At 36.5% G+C, this 20274-nt stretch overlaps 1 protein-coding gene and 1 long non-coding RNA gene across 10 annotated transcripts in view; one reads left to right on the top strand and one right to left on the bottom strand.

Moving 5' to 3' along the window:
• Positions 1-20274, bottom strand: part of LOC124946561 (irregular chiasm C-roughest protein) — a 235160-nt gene that overhangs the window by 23134 nt on the left and 191752 nt on the right. The gene's annotated exons all lie outside the window — the stretch shown is intronic.
• The window catches only part of LOC124946564, an 81239-nt gene that overhangs the window by 37800 nt on the left and 23165 nt on the right, over positions 1-20274 (top strand). Inside the window, exon 2 of the long non-coding RNA XR_007100122.1 lies at positions 6897-7260. This is a non-coding gene — a long non-coding RNA (uncharacterized LOC124946564). The remainder of the gene's footprint in view (positions 1-6896; positions 7261-20274) is intronic.

Below are 20274 nucleotides of genomic sequence, written 5' to 3'. Positions count from 1 at the left end.
AAGGACTCGTAAGTAAGTAAGAGCTTATCAAGATGATTGAAGAAATTCAATAGATAATCTAGAAAATAATAGATGAAATTTGTCTTAAAAAAATGAAACGAAATGAATGGTAATGGATTCTTTGGGGGGGATTTAATCGAATTTAAATTAACTATAAAGTTGATATGTATGACATGAGTTCTATTCCTCTCTCTCTCTCCCTCTCTCTCTCTCTCTCTCTCTCTCTCTCTTTCTCTCTTTCGTTTTGAATTCATCGAACGTCTAAATCGAGATCTCTCTCCCCGAACGTGACTCCGTGAAATCGCGTATATTCGTTGAGAGATGGAAGAAGATAGAGAAGAAGAATATCCCCTTTCGGTTTTTATCGTCTCTCTGGATAGCGAGTAACACTTTTATTAATACGCGCGTTTATTGAGTTCCCATTTACAAAGGCGAGAGTGAATTCGAACGACATTAATCATCGCGATCCGAAGGCCATCAATTTATTCGTGACGGTGAAAGCCTTGCAAAGCTCTTTCACCCAATAACTGGCATCCAAGCGGAAATTGATCGACGTGAGATAGCGATAAGTGTGTCCATTACGACGCGATGCAATGCTCGGCGAAAAAGGTACGTGGCTCGTACTAGGTGTATCGTCTTCGGTGCACAGCTCAGACACAATGTACCACCGATGGACTCGATTGCCTCTCCTCCCGCTTCAACGAGCTCTCTTACTATAGAAGCATGAGTAACGTACACATACGAACCCCTGTCGTTCTTCTACAATTCTCACGAAAACGAAAAAGAGAAAGAAAAGAGAAAGGAGTATCCGTACTATAAGACTTTCGACGATAGCTCTCATCCTTCTCGCAAGACAATATCCAACGACGTTATAATCTTATGAACTTGATACAATCAATCCATACGAAAAATTATTCAAAGAAATTAAAAATATCTTTCCAATATAACATTTAAACTTTTAATCTCTGATTGAAGATTTTCTAAACGAGATTCAAAATTTCCGGAGTATAGTATGTATGCTTAGCATCGTACAAGAGATAAATCGTATCAACTTGTAGAAACTATTCTAACCACATATATGTCGATTCTCGCGTAGATACTTTTAGAGCCTTCTCCATAAATCAAATGGTATAGGATGGCGCTGGAAGTACAACTAGAAAGGGAATATTATTCGAAGACGTTGTTCGATAGATACGGTTGGAGATAGAAATCGTGTAAAGAGAAAGAAGGAGAAGAAAGAGTCTTCTTCATCTTCCTCGTATATTCTTGATAGGCTGTCTGGAACATTTGGCTCGAAGTTACTTGAGAGAAAAAGGAAAGAAAAGAAAAGACTTGGCAATTTTCTGGATACCATTATTCCCCGACTACCGACCGAGAGTCTTTACGTTTTTGCGAGTGTTTCGCGATTATCAAGATATTCCAGCTATATTTCTTTTTCTCTTTCTCTCTTTTTCTCTTTCTTTCTTCATCTCTCTCGTTTTTTTTTTCTCTTCACGTGGCAACAGACGTGTGCCTTGGCTTAGGCTCGTTTCGAGGTCAAGAATGGCTCCGCATCAGGCCACACAATACCAAACCGATCTGTCCCCGTCCTTCTACTTTTCTTCTCAACCTCCCAATCCTCCTTCTCGTATTGAATCGAAGAAGACTTTTTGCACGTCCATTCCTTTGTTCGACTGACATCGATTCCGCCATCTTCTTGTTCGTGAGGTCGCAGCATTTTCGCATCTAACCGAACAAGATTTCTCCCTTCCTTCGACTAGCAAGGAACCCCTTATCGATCGCTCACGGTCAGCGAGCAAGCATTGTCCTCGAAGCGATTGATGAAACGTCACCTTCCCATTCTGAAGGTGACAAAAGCTGTACTCGATGACGGTACAGAACATAGAGGAAGCGACTGTCGTTCTCCTATCGGAGCTTAGAAAAGTGCTTGGCAAAGAAGTTATGATAACGTAGTGAGATGACGATGAAACCTCCCGACAGCTTTCTCACGAATCAGATGCATTGTTCTTTTTTACGAATTTCGCCTGGATTTGATGTTCGTAAAAAACTCTTCTTTTTATCTCTCTCTCTCTCTCTCTCTCTCTCTCTCTATATATATATATATATATATATATATATATATATATATATATATATCTGCCTAGTTATCTTTTTCTCTTTTCCTATCTTGTATAAAAGTAACAATAACGTCGAAAATACGCGAAATTTTCTTACCCTGATCTTTCGAATTTCATTTTCGTTTTATGACAAACCGCACGCGCGAGACGTTTGTCTACCGTTTTTGAAAATTTTATACCCAGCTTTTTCACGTACGCTGTGTCCTTTTGATCCGAGGGGTAAGAAAATCGAGCTATCGTCGAAAACTTATTTCGTATAGGGGAGGAATACAATTTGAATGCAGCGCCAAACGACAGGTTCAAACTTCCATACACAGAACGTACCTCTCTACTCTACTTCTATCACCCTCTTCCTCTGCTTTTCTCTTTAGGGTCACCATTGCAGTCCCTGTGTGGTACAACATGTGCATACAAAATGAAGGGAAGCTCCTAGACGTTCCCCAAAATACGTCTTCGTAAATTTTTCTCCCACCATAATGTTGAAAAAGAAAAAGCAAGAAGAAAGGTCCTTTTTTCGTTCTTCTTTCGAGGATTTCGTTGATTTTACGAATCTTCCTATTAAGTCCCATTCAACATTCGATCCTTTAAATTTATAATCCTTCGTGAAATAACCATGTAAATTTAATACGAAGTTTTGATACTATCCAACAATAAATTTCTCGGCAAACTACACGTTTGTTCTCGTAGATTGTCTATGAGTTCTGACAAAGTATTGCCAGAATCGACAGGCGAACGAGTATGCTTTTATGTATCAAAGGAGTACAACGCCGTCGAACGACTAGTAACCGGTCGTTGGAGCTTGTTACGTTGTTACTGCTTATAAATTTATTTACGACACGGCGCCAATGTTACGATTGTAATTAAACGTTGAGCGTGACGTTGGGTCAGCTACCGTTGGTTACTTCTTCTACGCGTAACACGACGGTCCTGATTTTACGTTGAAATTACGAGCAGTGATCAACGAGGAACACGTTCGATCGCTCGCACGACTGACTACAACGCTCTGTGAAACGACATTTTGCAAGTCTAATGAGGTAGTGAGGCGAGAATAGAGAAATATCAAATAGGAAGAGTTATATTATCGATGATCTCTATTCGACTATCGAGATACGATCGATATTTATAAATTTATTGAAGCTGAATAATGAAATTTCGTCGTCTTTGATTTCTACGAAATAAATTGAAAGAAACGTGATAGATAAAATAATATCTATGTCTCGAGATATTCAATGATACTTTTATCGAAGAAACATATCTATCTCGAATCGAACTATCATCGACAATTAATCATGACTATACTTTTCATCGTGCTTACTTTCCTTCTGTTTTTCTTATCGATATGCTCCCAGTCGACTTTTCTCATTCAATTCCATCTTGAAATTCTACCAAGGTATAGCAATTATCTATTATAACGGTCATGAATTTCTCTTCTAGTCTTCTTTTTAAGCGATACGAACGCTAATTGTTAACGATCGTCAATATAATATAATCGCATAGCTCGGAGCATCGCTGAGCTCACGATAATGATTTCAATATCAAGTTGATATGAAAGGAATGAAAGCGAGCTTCTTTCCTTTGTTATTACGAAGCTTCGTTTTAGATCCAAAAATCGATGGTTTCCTCTTAATAGAGAGATATTATTAAATTTATCGTGAATAATGAAGCGTAAAATAAAGGTGGAAACGAACTCGGCAAATTACGTATAAAGAGATTTGGCCCATTAACACGAGTTAATGAGAATGAGATAGAGTGAGAGAGAGAGAGAGAGAGAGAGAAAGAAAGAGAAAGAGACAGAGAGAGAGAGAGAGAGAGAGAGAGAGAGAGAGAAAGTTGGTTTACGCGTGAAATACAACCATCCTACTTCCTGCGATACATTCCAACGTGATTTTGGATGAATGTCGTTTGGCAACTACTTTATAAACATTCGTTTCTTACGTAATATTCGGTGTCGTCGGACCTTTAGAAATTTCCCACAAGGGAAATCTTGCTGGTGCTTCGAAGAAAAAAAAAAATATAACAAGTTACATCTCTTTCAAGGAAGACTTTGGGAAAATGGACGATCATGATGTTGCTCGAAAGTTCGTGTAAACACATGAATAAGTTCGGTACGTTGGTCGTTAATAAGCCGAGAGCAGGTAATCGAAGGTAATCATTTGGGTCAACCGGATTAGCCGTCGTAGTTAACGACGATCCATTTTTGAAGATAAACGTGCCCAGCCTGCCTTCGTAATCTCGATGACCGACGACGTAATACAGCGAGCGCATTCTGAAATCAATGGGGTGTCTAACGATTGCCCAGGGACCGATAACTGCTAGGATAACACGAAGAGAGAGAGAGAGAGAGAGAATACCAACACTGTAACATACATACGTATAGCCTTTCTAATCAACGCCAGCTGCGGAGGTTGTACCGCGTTAACATCACGATGTATTACAGGAAATAAAGAGAGGAAGGGGAAGGGGGAGAGAGAGAGAGAGAGAGAGAAGTGAGAGCGCGAGACAATACACGTGGATAATGCATTCAACAATCTGTTGCATTGCTGCTGACACCACAAGGTAATTGGCACATGTATTAATGAGCACCACAACGAGAAAGACCTGGATGTCTGAATTAACGACGAACGTGACGTCGGCATTACACGTGTTCGCCATTCACGACGATGTTCCAAAAATCACTGTGCGATTAACGGACTAACAATTAGTATAAATGAATATTTGGATTACGTTTAAGAAATAACACTGATTATATGGGTATAAACCATACAGTATCTGACCAAATCATTTTCCTTTGAAGAAAGATCCTAATAAAAAATTTAATTACTAAGAAGTAATTGTACTTAAACGATCGGAACGATCAAAGTGTTAAATCGTTCACATGTCCATTAAGCAAAACACGAACAAGTAGATCCCATGTACATAGATATGTAGTACATAGATCTTATATGTATATGTATAAAATCCATCTTGGTCCAATATCCTCGCAATTACAGAAAGCCAGTCCTAATACGGTACGATTCATAGTACGTTTGACATCTCTAGTATGTTCATCTTCATAGTGATCGTCGTTACGGCCTTAGGCGGCGTTGTCAGAAAGGCAAAGAGAGGGAGAAAGAGGGAAAGACAAACGATCAACGATTTATTAAACCATATCCTGACATAAGGAAATTATTTCTCCGGTTATATATATATATCTATATCATATGACATATCATGCTCACTTATGATTTTAATCAGTAGCAATACGATGTTATCGATAAATCGAGATATTATTTTAGAACGAAATACCTCACAAAGAGGTCTTGCCTCTAAAGAGAAAGAGATAGAAACAGACAGAAAGAGAGAGAGAGAGAGAGAGAGAGAGAGAGAGAGTCACATCCAGCCATTTATGAAAGCGGCATTATACGATCATACTATGTATACATGATAATATCCGCCTATACGCGTCCATTGATTTGCTTTTGCTAATCTGGGAGAAACAGCTGCATATCATATACGTACGATCTATTTTCATTCATATGCGAGGAAATGCAGTGACGTGCGTCTTTTCTTCCTTTGATACCTGCCACATAGGTACGTTATGATATGGTACATATTCCTATTGATAGAACGATCCACTAATGTCGTATCAAATGACGTCATCCAATTACATTTTAGTTAGTATAAAGAACACGATAATATAGATATATATATATATATATATATATATATATATATATATATATATATATAGCTATCAAAGAATAATGAATAAACGAAAAGTGTAGCTTCGCTTAAACATTCCCATAACTTCGATAACTTTATTATGAGGAGTAAAAGAAAAATTTCAAGAGAAAGATAGGATAAAAGAGAGAGAGAGAGAGAGAGAGAGAGAGAAAGAGAGAGAGAGAGAGAGAGAGAGAGAGAGAGAGATAAGTTTGAGATAGACTGCACGTTTTGCGTGTTAGCCACGGCTAAAAGCTTTGAAAGCGTCATTTTTCATACTGCATCACGGCGAAAGAATATCGTCCTTGATGTTTTCGCTCGACGCGTTTGTAGGTACATACGTAAATACACAACCCACATACGCATATGCATGCATACGTACACCAACTATACCTTTGGCGTTGGCACTCGACGGCAGCTAGGCAGATATATTTTGACCCAGTTTTTGAAGCCATTAGAAAGCAGGAAGTCCGATATCGTCCGCTTTAAACGAAACAAACTCTATCGCGCTCGATCGATCTTTTTCTTCCTTTTTCTTCTCCTCCATCTATTCCTCCTACACTTCTTCATTGCTTCGATGAAACGCGACGACGACGAAGAGGGAGCATTGAATTTTGGTGCACAATGCAGATCACGTTTCTCGATCTAGCTTCAAATGCCCCGATACGTTTCTAATCTCCCAACCGAACCTCCAGAGTCTCTTCCGGCATAGTCGTAACGTGAATAATGAGTTTCCTTCTTTTCTGTAATCTTTATTTATCTCGATCCATTCATCGAGTCATCCTACTTTAAAGAGAGAGGAAGCTTAACAATCGAACGATGTTAGAAAATCGTTCAACTTATTTTCATCTCGAAAGAGAAATTAAAATCAGTTAATAATAATAATAATAATAATAAGAATAATAATAATAATATTAATAATAATAATAATAATAATAATAATAATAATAATAATAAGAATAATAATAATATTAATAATAATAATAATAATAATAATAATAATAATAATAATAATAATAATAATAATAATAACAGAAACTGATAAATTATACTGTGGTATCTTGTGTTCGTGCACAGGATATTGGACTCATTAACTGGAGAGTACGTGGAAGGGTCGCTTCCGAAAGGGGTCGGAAGGAACAGAGAGAGAGAGAGAGAGAGAGAGAGAGAGAGAGAGAGGGACTACATTCGGTAAGAGGCGTCCCCGTGCGTGTCGAGAGCTAGGATCGATATGGAGAAATACGGACTACTAATCTCCGAAACGCTTCTGGATAGTGTCACTCTGATTGCTAACACGGAAAATGAAGCAATTATAGGTACCGCCTTTGATCAAACTCGGATGCTTAACGAAGCGACACTATGAGAGATGCGATCTGACGGAGAATCATGATCGACTGTGAGAAATTCATATCTCCGTGAAGATCTTTCATGGAATAAGAACGTACGTATGCATATTATTACGAGTAGAATAGAATACTAATTACTTAAAGAAGATCGTGACAAGAAATTTGAATAATTTCTATTATCTATGCGCTCCTCTATTATCCTTACTCTATTATCATCTCTAATAATTGTAATCTTTTTAAAATTATCGAACACACATACACATATGAACACACACATACACACACACACACACACACACATACATTTGTTATGTACGTAACGCTTTAGTTATGCTAAAATAAAGCAAAAATATAAAAAAAGAGAAAAAAAAAGCAGCGAAGAAAATAATTAACGTTTATTAAAAGACGAAAAAATACGATCCAAAGCCGAAATAAGTAAATATATACATATACAGATCTCAATCTCTTTTCACAAACTATCACCGAAGTAAACTTCTCCCTCGGTTCTCCTCGATTCGAAAGAAACGTCGCGAGCGTTTGGGAATCGTGCTCTTCTTCCATCCAATTGTCGTCGTGCAAAGAACGAATTCGAAGAAACTTATTTTCCTAGCGTGAGAAGAGGTAACGCGCGCGTGAAAAACATATCGAGAACGCGGTCTCGTATCTCAACATCCCTTTGGGACCGCTTGTACGTCCTTCTTGGCAGATAAGCAGATGTTGCTTCGCTCTTACAAATAGAGTCTACGAACGTATGAGCTTGCCTGAGTTTGGGATAGAAAAAAAAGAAGAAAAAAAAAAAAAGAAAGAAGAAGAAAAAAAAAACGTATCGTGTGTATGGATGTACATACATACGTAAACGTAACGTATGTACATACATACGTATGTACATCCATGTACATATATACGAAACTACGCGTTTCTCGACTGCGACACTGGGGATGCTTTCAAAACAACACGTTTCTCGGGACATGACTGAAATAATGTTTTCGTGCGGTTAACCATCTCGCAGACGACTTTTCTACTTTTTTTCCATCTTTTTCTTTCAAAAAGGTAACATATAATGCGATGACGCTCGTAATCGCTTTATTCTTTACTTTCCTTTTTCGTTCAACCTGAAATCTTAATATCGCGATATATTATTATGCTCATATGTATTTTATACTTTTATCTGCCATCATCTTGCCAACATATCTTATTTTTCTTCTTGTTATATCTCAATGTCTTTGTTATTGAGCTTTATCATTTCATTGTGGAACATTATCGAGGATAAAATTAATATCGCGAATTTGTTGATTACTACGATGTTAGAAAGAGAGAGAGAGAGAGAGAGAGAGAGAGAGAAAGGAAAACAAATTTTAAATGCAACGAACGAAGTAAATTTAAACAAATATATATGTACATAGGTACGTCTCGTTCGCATTTTGAAAAATCGAAGTTGAGAGGTAAAAGCTTCGAAACCGTGCACATCACAATGGTGACACTTCGATTGATCGGAGTTACATCATATATACATAACGCGCAGCATACCTGCTCGCAAGGCTCGTCCGATTTTTCTATTTTACCCGAATAGACCTGGTTTGTCGGTCGTTTTGAAAAAGCACCATCGGAAGTAGAAAGTCACCATTTTCGATTCCGCCGACGCCGACGTCGCAGTTGCCGTCGAACTGCCTTTTGTTCCACTGACAAAAAAGAGAGAAAAAAGGGGGGAAAAAAAAAGAAAAAAGAGAAAGACCGATGGGACACCGGCAATCACGATGCCATCTATACTCGATGCTATAACTAACAAGGATAGAAAAGATAGGTATTACGCCAAAGAAAAAAAATAAGAGGAATTTCTTGTCAAATAATATAATTCGTTATCTTATAGACAATACTTTATAAAAAGAAACGCACTCAATGAAATAAAATTAATTTCATAATAAATCTAATATTTATTATTCGTTATTCTCATTATTATTATTATTATTATTATTATTATTATTATTATTATTATTATTAATATTATTATTATGCTCGTAATTATCTTTAATATTATTCTCATCACGAGTCTTTGTTCAATTGGACTCGACGTTCGATTTTTTGTATTTGTAACATTTGTAACAAGAAATTTTTGCGCGTCTTGATAAAGATTTGAAAGAATATTAAGATTTAACGATCACTTAAATCATTACTATTTTTAGGAAATAAAAATAAATCGTACGATCATACGAAAGAAAATATTAGAAATATAATGTGCACGTTGCTAAAGAGTTAATCGCGCATCGGTAGAACCATCTCGGTTGCTTTTCTTTGATAGAAGAAAAAAAAAAGGAGGTTGTATCGGGACGAAAGCTCGGGGCACGTAGAGGGAATAAAGGGAGAGAACGTTGGTAATAAAAGATGCCCTTAAGCGTTTCTCTGCAAGGCTAGCAGATAAATAACTTCGAAGCATAAAACGCCATTGTGATTTCTGATTTGTTCTTTTCGAGACGAAAGTAAAAAAAAAAAAAAAAAAAAAAAAAAAAATAATCGAGGAGTCTATCTTTTTCTCCTTTCTCTCTCTCTCTCTCTCTCTCTCTCTCTCTCTCTCTCTCTTTCTCTTAATCTTCGATTTTCTCATAAATATATTGTATAATACATAAGCTCGTACAACTCGTATGACGAGAAACGCGAGAACTCAAGTGAGATGATTTCTTTTTTCGCGCATAAAGAAAAAGAATTTCTTTAAGGTTGGCATAAAAAGCGATTTGCGAACATGAAGCAACGTTGGTATATCCCGAGTAAGCATAATTTTAATCCTTTGGCTTCACTCGATAACAATATGGAGGTATTCGTGGCGACGTTACAAATCCATAAAAACGCCAATATAAAGAGAGTCGAAGAAAGAAATAGTAAAAGAAAGAAAAAGAGAGAGGGAGAGAGAGAGAGAGAGAGAGAAAGAGTAACAGACAGAAACGGAGAGACGGAGATACGGAGAAAATGTGAAGGACAGAAAACGAGAGGGAGAAAAGCACACGCGAAAGCCATTACTCGAAAAAGCCACTGCGCGTAGCACGTTCGGTCTCGGAAGCTCGAGGATGAAGAGAGAAAAAGAGAAAGAGAAAGAGAGAAAGAGAGAGAGAGAGAGAGAGAGAGAAAGAGAGACGGAGTCATGGCTTTTCGATTACGAAGAGTACGCGACCGCATTGCGCCTCTACCTCCCGTAATCTGGAAAGACAAGGAAACTTCAACGAGGAAAAACGTGTTTGAGAAAAGCTGCAAGTTCTCAATAAAAGTCGTTACTACGAGGGACGCGTTGGTTTTACGCGGATGAGAGAGAGGAAAAAATAAAAGTCGAGAACTATAATGGAAAGGGGTTTGGTTTAGAATAAGAAGTGAGAAACCGTAGTCATAATCGCGATTAATATGACATACGCGGGGCGGCACCTCGCCTTTGGATTTCTTCGAACGACGTATAAAGTTCGCAGCGGGTGAGATCAGAAATTTATGGTATGGCCGTACTTCGAACGAACGGAGATAAAACGGGCGGAAGGATCGCGGCCACGGCCTTACGTTTCTCGACCGAGCGACCAAAATCTTGTATAACGCCCGAGGATAATCGCACGATCGTTTCGGAATATTTTACGCCTTCCTAAAGCCACGTTGCTTTCCTTCTCATCCTTCTCATCCTCCTACTCCTTCTTCTTCTCATCCTTCTCAACCTCATCCTCCTCCTTCTCCTTCTCCTTCTCCTTCTCCTTCTCCTTCTTCTCATGCTTTTCCAACCCTTCTTTTTCTTCCTCTTTTGAACGTGCGGACTTTACCTAACCGTGCTTAACTTTTCACCCTCTCCTACCGCTCATCTTCCTTCTCTCTCTTCTTCCTTTTTTTTTTTTTCCTCATTTCATCTTACCAATCAGATTTCCAATGTTCTATAAAAAGCACAGTTCAAATTTTATCGTTCTATCTTCGAAATAAAGATTAATATATTACGACGTATGGCATTTTTTTATTTGCAAATTATTTGCAAAAAAAAAAAATATATATATATATATATTATCTAAAGATCTTCCATTATTTTTTACCCTTTTATAGAACTCAACGTTGTTGAAGGCCGGAAATTGTGTTCAAGAAAAAAATTTGATATTAAATTATGACTATTACAAGAGATACATGGGAAACATTGTGGAATCGGTGAAACGATCGAGATAAATAAAAGATTCGGTCGTTTCTTATCTCTCTATCTCTCTCTCTCTCTCTCTCTCTCTCTCTCTCTCTCTCACATACACATACACACATACATACTACGCTTAGTACGTTCCTAGTACGCGACAAATTTCAAGAATATCCATGCGATTTATACGAACGAAAAATAATTCTTTACCCGTTCATGGGCTCTGAGTCCTCCTCCCTACTACACCCCTCTCAAGCTCACTCGGATTACCGTTATCTCGTCGTCGTCGCTGAAATTCAACACCCACACGATATTTAGCTGGTCACTGCTTCACCCTTAACCTCGTAACCGTATATAACGAGTCCGCTCCCTGGTATAACGGAGAATGTACACACATGTACGTATACAAGACTATGCGCCGAGAACGCACGTATACGAAAGTGAGAAAGAAATAAAAAGAGAGAGAGAGAGAGAGAGAGAGGAAGGGAGAAAAGAAGGGAGGGAGAGAGAGAGAGAGAGAGAGAGAGATAGAAAGGTTGCTGGGTACACGAGATAGAGGAGAAAGACTCTTTTATACTAAATTCAGGGGGTTAAGCGTCTCGCCACCAACCCTCTTACCTGTCCAGCATAGAAAATAGGCCGTTTTTTGTCCTTAGTTTGTCGCATCTTCTACATACTTCCTCTTGTCTTTCTGCACGTTTATCTATGTATACGTTTAGTTTATACGTGTATGAGAAAAATAGAGAGAGAGAGAGAGAGAGAGAGAAAAAGATAGGAAACTAGAAAATGTTGGCTTTCGTACAAACACACAAGGGACCGCACACGAGTCGTCATTTCGCTCGGATTTCTGGAATTTACGATCTTGGAGATCGCCCAACGTCGAAAATATTGTCAGAGATGCGAATGCGTTTTTGCTGGCGAGCGATTACTCACGAAGAAACAAGAATCTAAGACCTTTCTCTTTCTTTCTCTCTCTCTCTCTCTCTCTCTCTGTCTCCCTCTCTCTCTTTTATCCCCTTTGGACCCCGTCGATCGTCTTTGCTAAAAAGATCGATCGAGGCTTTGCAAGATTCATCGCGCTGACTCGGAGCTATTTCGTCGTCGACTCGTTAAACGTTATCCGTCTTTCTTATCCCGAAGTATAATTTATCGACGAGAACGGGGAATATCGCTAGAATGATAGAGATAAAGAAAAAGAATAAAATCAAATGTAAATAGAAACGAATAGAATTTATCGCATTTCTTAAAGAAAATCAACCGACTGAAATCGATAATTATTATGACGTATTGATTATTTCCAATTTAGTTTCGACTTTAATAAAGACGGACGTTTCGTTCTTCCTTTTAAATTTATCAAACAATCGATTATATTTTTTGATTTTAAGTACATACCTGATGAAAGTATTATTCTATACTTCGTTAATATTTCATAAAAACTTTTTTTAGATCCCATTAATAGGCAACATGTGTTTACACTTGTGTACGAAGAGTTATCATGTCGTAGGCGTATAAAAATGTTGCTTACTGATAGATAACACTCGTAAGCAATATCATCGAAATATTACGAAGTAATGCCCGTAATTAGACGTAATTTTAATCGCATATCTCTTAACAAATTAAAAGAGAAAAATTGTCATTTTAATATCTCTTTTAGTCTCCATATCTCTTTCTACCTCGACCATTACCACTGACAATAAAATGTCGATTAATATAATTGAAAAGAGTACCTACAAAGTTCTACCATTTTCTCGTTTAAAATCCTACAATTTCTGTGCACGTACCGAGGTCACGGTCCGAACTACGCGTTGATCGTTCCGATCATGCTCACCCTCTTCGCTAACGACGAGTTTCGGTTCGGAACACGACGCATTTAGCGATCACAATGACGTCACGTTGCATTGGGAACGAACATGAGCAAGCTATTACTTCCGTGAAATTACCTCTTTACGTTAACTACGTCATACAATGGTCTTCTATTGTAATCTCACGAGAATATTACATTGTTTACATCATCGATAGTGATTATCGTTAAAATTGTCAAGCAACATAAAAGAGAATCCGAGTACGTGTACCTACAGGAAATAATGATTCTTCGCGTACATAGACAAAACTAGAAAACTGAAAAAAAAAGAAAGAAAAAAAAAAAAGAAAAAAAAAAAAAAGAACAGAAAAAAGTAGAAAGGAAAAAAAATAAACGAGGCGAAAGGATGCCTTTGTACCCGGCGAATCTCGAAAGTGGCACCGATCCAAATCCCATTCCCATTTGCCATAGGAAAATTCATACGGAAATGCAAACTCGATGGACGCTGAAGGGAACGAGCTACAAGGATAAACAAAGAGAGATAGAGAGAGGAAGATATATATATACATATATATATATACATATATATATATATCTTCCTCTATATATATATATATATATATATATATATATATGACAAGCGTATGCAAGCCGCATACGATGTATTGTTGAATGTATATATGTATATTGTCCCTTTCGTCAAATTCCTGTCTCCTCTACCTATCTACATATGTATCGTGTTCGCGTATTCGACCCTCACCAGTATCCTTCCGTGTGCCTCTACTATATCCTTTCACGCGCGAACTTGCTTACATGTATATATATATATATATATATATATATGTGTGTGTGTGTGTGTATGTCTGTGTGTGTATGTATGTTTGTGGCTGTGTGTATATGTCTGTGTCCACGGTACGCGTTCGACTTCCCGAATAAGCAAACATTTACCACCGCGATACACGCGGATCACCTTCTCGATGTCGAGTTTACTTTCCAGCTTCGAACGTACACGCTCACGGTCAGCTTACCCATGGGAAATCGGATTATAAGCGGATTCTCCAAAAGGGACCAGTCGATATGCTGCTTCCTATTTCCTTCCTTTTCTCTTTCTCTATCTTCCCATTTCTCTTTTACCTATCAATTAAGTACCAATTCGCTAACCCTTGTCAACTATTCACACCATAACTTTGAATAAATCCTTCAAATAATATCTTGACGTAATATATGATATGTTTTCTCATTCTCTCTTTCCCCCCCTCTCTCTCTCTCTCTCTCTCTCTCTCTCTCTCTCTCTCTTTTTAGTTAATCATCGATGTATGCTTCCACATAGTTTGGAATGAGAGTACTATGTCATATCCGTAGAATGCACGGAACCTGAACAAAGCTCGATTCGCAAATCCGCGCGTACGAAATCGTTCTTCTCGATAAGTCCTCCAACGATTAGGTTCGTATATATGCGCATTTTATGCTCGAACTATGTTATGACGAATTTCTACGTTGTTTCTAAAACGGGCCAACGATAACGTACAATAGAAAATTTTTCTTGCTTCCTTCTATTTTTGATTTGAAAAAAAAAAGACAAGAAAAAAACAATAAAAAAAAAAACAAGAGAAAGAAAAAAGAAAAAAAAAGAAAATTGTACATACTCTACGACAAACATTGAAACATATTTTTAATTTCCTTTAAACATAGAATATTATAATTCAACATTCTATTCTAATTGTTATACTCATACATTTTATTTATATTATTTCTATTGATTTAGATCGTAGAAAATGATTTCAAGTGGTGGATAAAGCTCGATGAAAAACTTAACACGAACACATCATTTAAAACAGTACATATTTCGTTATTACTCTTATTATTAACGAAAGTTTTATAAAAGAAAATTTCTAATCGTATATAGTGTTCGTTCTCGAACGGCGAAACATTGCACGTGAAAGGATCGTTAAGCTCGAGGATGGAAAGGCCTCGTGGCGAAAAGGAACGATCGAAAAGGATACAAAGAGAGAAAAAGAAAGAAAGAAAGAAAGAAAGAAAGAAAGAAAGAAAGAAATAAGGAGAAATCGAGTAACGTGACACGAAGAAGAGAAAACGCGACCGCGGATGAATGAAGGCTGAAACGCGAGTAATGGAAGCGTACGTCGAGCGCGACGTTTTACCGCGCGTAGATTTTGCTGTCTCGCTTTTAAGAGCGTACGTACGTGCTTTCTCTCTCTCTCTCTCTCTCTCTCTCATTCCCTCGTCCTCACCCTTGTGCTATTTCTCTTGGTGAATTCGCGCGAACGCGTGGACCGTGTACGCCGGCTGCTGGGCGAGTATTATAGATCAATTTCGAGCTGACAGGCTGTGTACGTTATTCTCGCGCTCGTAGAAGTCGCATTTGCCGTACACAAAGACGTCTCACCGTTTCTCTCTGTCTCTTTCTATATATATATATATATATATATACGTAGGTAGATACGTACATATATATACATGTATATCGTACTTTCTACACAAGAAAATCGCGACTCCATTGTTATGTTCCATGCGTAAAGAATTTTCCATTGGCTTCGTTGTCGGTACATTTCAACGAGTTTCGATCACATATCGAACGCCGTAACGACGTTCCCTTCTTGTGTATTTTATCCTTCCATTTCTTATTTTCTTGGAAAAGCAAGACTTACGAGTCCCTCTATTTGACTGAGATTGAATTTTTTCGCGAATTTTCTCGTATGCCATAACGATCGAGATTTTTACTACATATAAAAAGTATATATATATATATATATACATATACAAAACGAAACTATTCGGTAGAACGAACGGAAGTAGTTGGAAGAAGACGATAATGTTTCCTCTTAGAAACTAGACGTATTAATTTGATACAATTAAATCTTCAAAAGTCTTTCTTTGATTTAACTTTTTTTTTTATCATTTCCATTCTTGGAAAATAAACTTTTATCTTTCTTATATATTCAAATTTTCTCTTCTGATAATTATTTCGTAATTACTTCGATGATATTATCTCTCTCTCTCTCTCTCTCTCTCTCTCTCTCTCTCTCTCTCTCTCTCTCTCTCTCTCTTTACTCTCACTTTAATCTCGTAAAAACAAAAAGAATGAGAAAAAGAGAGAGAGAGAGAGAGAGAGAGAGAGAAGGAAAAAGAAAGAGAAAGAGTAGTATGCGCTGTTTGAAAAACATAACGCTGAGCAGACATACATTTATCGTACGCGATGCAGAAATACTTCCAAGATCCGTCGAGTCTAGCAGCAAGTTGTCCGTGACTATAAGTGGACCGCGTAAAGTCGCGAGCAGCGACATAATACCGGACTGGTAATAAGTCGTGAAGTTTCAAACGCAACAACAACTACGTGGAGTAGGACGAATAAAGAGAAGAAGAAGAGAAAAAGAGAACGACAAGGTTTTGACGTAGGAACGCCGCGAGCCACGCTCACGTTCGTGTTTGCCGAGCCGTTCGGTCGGCACGACGCTCTCGTTGTAATGTAAATTCTTCGAGAATTGCTACGGCGCGCAAATTGCCGGGATAACAACTTCCCGAGGCTTGACGAACGCCCGACGAGAATAACGAACGACTAACGCGACGTTGAACTAGAACGCTTCGTGGTCTTCCTCACCTTTAAATTATAAGAATTTTGAAAAATTCCTTAAGATTCTTTTCTATTTTATTTACTTTCATTTTTTTCGCGGAACTTTCGTTTCTTTTCTTTTTTTGTCCTTTTTTCCTTGTTGCTTTGTTTTATTTGTTTCTTCTTTTCTTTTCCTTTTTTTTTTTTTTTTTCCTTCACACCTTCATCCCTTTTTTTATCGCGAAGAAATATTCCCTAATTGATAATAATTATTGCAATTTACGAATAATAATTTTAATTTTTACGATCAATCACTTTATCACAGTTCATGCGATTTCTATCATCGTTCTGATAACATGACATTGAATTAAAAATCATTTCAGGTATTCTTTATCTTATAAGATATAAAAATGTTTAAATACATTGCGATACTCTTTTCTATTACATTTAAATTCATTTTCGTGTCTCCTTATCTTCTTCTTTCTTTTTTCTTTTCTTTTTTTTTCTCTTCTTCGCACGAACACATCCCTTTTTATCGCAAAGAAATATTCTCCGCTATTCCTAATAATTATTACAATTTACAATGATAATTCTAATTTTCATAATTAATTATTTTAATTCAATCTATACAAATTTTCTTATCATTTTATATTTAAACAAAATATTGTCATATAACATTCCATATTGTCTTATAACATTATCGTTAAATATTTTACGAATAGTTGTAGTAATCAATGTCTACGGTATTATTCTCTTCTCAAATTTAACTACTGTCTATTCTAATTTGAAGATGAAATGGTAGTTCGATTCAAGATCTCCCATACGAAATGTAAACGTTCTCTCTGGTAAGGATCATCCGTGATTCAATGGTATGCTTCCTGAATATGTTCCTATCTATGATCCAACGACGAAGGAAGATCTAGTAGTCCAGGAATCTCCTTCAAGATCTTCGTTTTGTTATCGATCCCGAGTAAGTATCGGCTATCAAGCGTTCTCTTTGAATGTCGAACCACGACTGAATTCGGATTTGACATGTTTATTTACTTACACGACCCTACTCCGAAATTCTCTTCGCCTCTCAACGAATGATTTACGTCTGTTTAATATCTCAATATTGAACGTAACAATTAAATTTCAAAGATACTATGTTATCGAACCTGAAATTTACAATATCGGTGTTTATCTTATTGATATTGCAATGATCATGACGTTACGATATACGATTTTATATATATCTGTTATATTATTAAAAAGTAAAAGTAATTAATAAATCTGTAATAATATTAATGCATATGTCTCAATTTTTTATTTTACCATTATGATTATCCTGAAATGATGTATCTACAGATTTATGCATAAAAGCAGATAGCAAAACATATTTAGTATTCGTTTGTCGACGTTGACTTACCTATTTTTCAGAAAAATCGATTCGAAAACAACACGATACAACCGCTCGTATGTGTGTGTGTGTGTGTGTGTGTGTGAATGTGTGCGTAAAAGTTGATAAACACGACCGTACTCGCGTAGATTCGCGAGCTCACGAGTAATACCGAGGATCTCGACGAGCGTTGTAATATTTTACAATCTTATCGACGGTCGACGTCAGGTGTTGAATAATGTTGAATAATGGCGACCGACGGAGAGCCGCGAGCGTATATTATTCCGAGGTAAATTACCGAAGCGCAAGTATAATTAGAATCTGATACGTTCGGCCCAGAGATCACGAGGTAGTTATCGTAAATTTTCCCACGTATGTTCGGATTCTATGAAGTGCATAAAATACGTAGAAAGTTTTATCTTTCGAAGTTCGCATTACATATTCCTTTTGCGTATCTACAAAGTTACAGAACATTCTTCTTCAATGACATTCATTATAAACGATCTATGGTGTTAATACTATAATTGGATTTTTATCCAATTAACATCAGTCTTGATTCTAGTTATAAGATATAATGAAATATGTATAATTATTGATTGTTACGACGATATAAAAAAAAAATTTAATATAAAATAGCTACTATAGTTACATAGATTTATCGTTGTACTTTCGATCTCGCACGATGTTTACTCATCTACGACTTGATTATACGTGAAATAAAACTAGAAAGACAGAAAAACAGAAGAAAACAAATATGTAAAGGTCATAACGCCACGCAATGATGATAAACATTCGTCTTAATATTTTCTAATAATTTGTTATTATCGTATTATTCGAAAATTCTTGGAATTACTTTCAGCATTAGTACTATATCGATTTTATCATTATGTAACACAATTAATATATTTATTTTTATTTATTATTGTCTATTACAATTTATAGAATATCATGAATTGTATTAATAATTTAATTTTTATTATCAAAAGTTTTATAACTTTCTTGTACGTCTCTTTAATTCAAAAAAAATTTTTTCAATCTATCTTCATGCTGTTTAACACGTAATAAATCGATCTATTTTATATCTACGTTTATCTTTAAAAGCTTTGATCGAACGAAGTAACGTCGAGCAACGATTTTTCAACGACGATCGCATCCAATTTTGATATTGTCGAAAAAAAATTTCCGAACAAGTTACCGTTATGTAACATTCTATAGTAAAACGTTACGTTTACTATATACGTTTCAGTCTGTGAAATGCAATATGACTAAAACAATATAAATATTCGTTACCTCCGACGATGAGTTTGTACTACGTTTGCTAGAAATACGAGCGTAAAAGTACGCGTGCGAATGCTAGTACGCTTGCGTTACGCGACTGGACGTGCGTGGCAAGACAGCATCACGCTTTAAGAGTAATGGAAAGTTACGTACATTTCCGTTGTTTGAAAAATGCAACGTGCATGGCTGTCTACATAAAAGATGAAAAAATATATCGGAAAAGAGTGATACGGAACGAATCGAGTTGTTGCATTGTGAATATATATATATGTATATATACATATATATATATTTATATATATATAGTATATACGTCTCTTAATATTCTAATACAAAAGAATTATTCAATAATAATCGTTATGAATGATTGATAAATAAACAAAAAAAAAAAAAAAGAAAAAAAAAGAACAAAGAAAAAATTAGAAAAAGCTGAAATGTTTGTCCTAAAGTAAAAGAAAAATCTAACGTCAATTAGTAATTAACTTCGATAGAACGATTATGAAAGTGGTTGGAAACGATCGATCAAATAAAGAAAGAAACTCGGAAAGCTTGAATGATGAACAGTGCGTGGCTCGAAAATGTAATTAACCAAAAAATCAACGCTGCAAAATGCTTTTTTAGGAAACGAAGACCACCCTTTTTTGTATATTCTGATAAACTGGAAAATAGGGCAGACGCATAGTAAATAGAGAAGGGTGGAACAAATTATTGCGCATCGAACGATTATCGATACGAAGCGAAACGATAAAAAGCGAGAACCGATAACTGTCCGACGAGCGTTAAATTATTATGCGGGATCACGTATAAGTTTACTGCAAATCCTCATGGTATGGTGAAAATCAGATAAAGAGAGAGAGAGAGAGAGAGAGAGAGAGAGAGAGAGAGAGGGAGGGATAGATAGAGAGAGAGAGAGAGAGAAAGAGAGATGTATATAGAGAAGAGGAAACAG

Source organism: Vespa velutina, chromosome 2, assembly GCF_912470025.1.
Source record: "Vespa velutina chromosome 2, iVesVel2.1, whole genome shotgun sequence".
NCBI classification, from domain to species: domain Eukaryota; kingdom Metazoa; phylum Arthropoda; class Insecta; order Hymenoptera; family Vespidae; genus Vespa; species Vespa velutina.
This window is presented reverse-complemented; position numbering and strand designations above follow the sequence as displayed.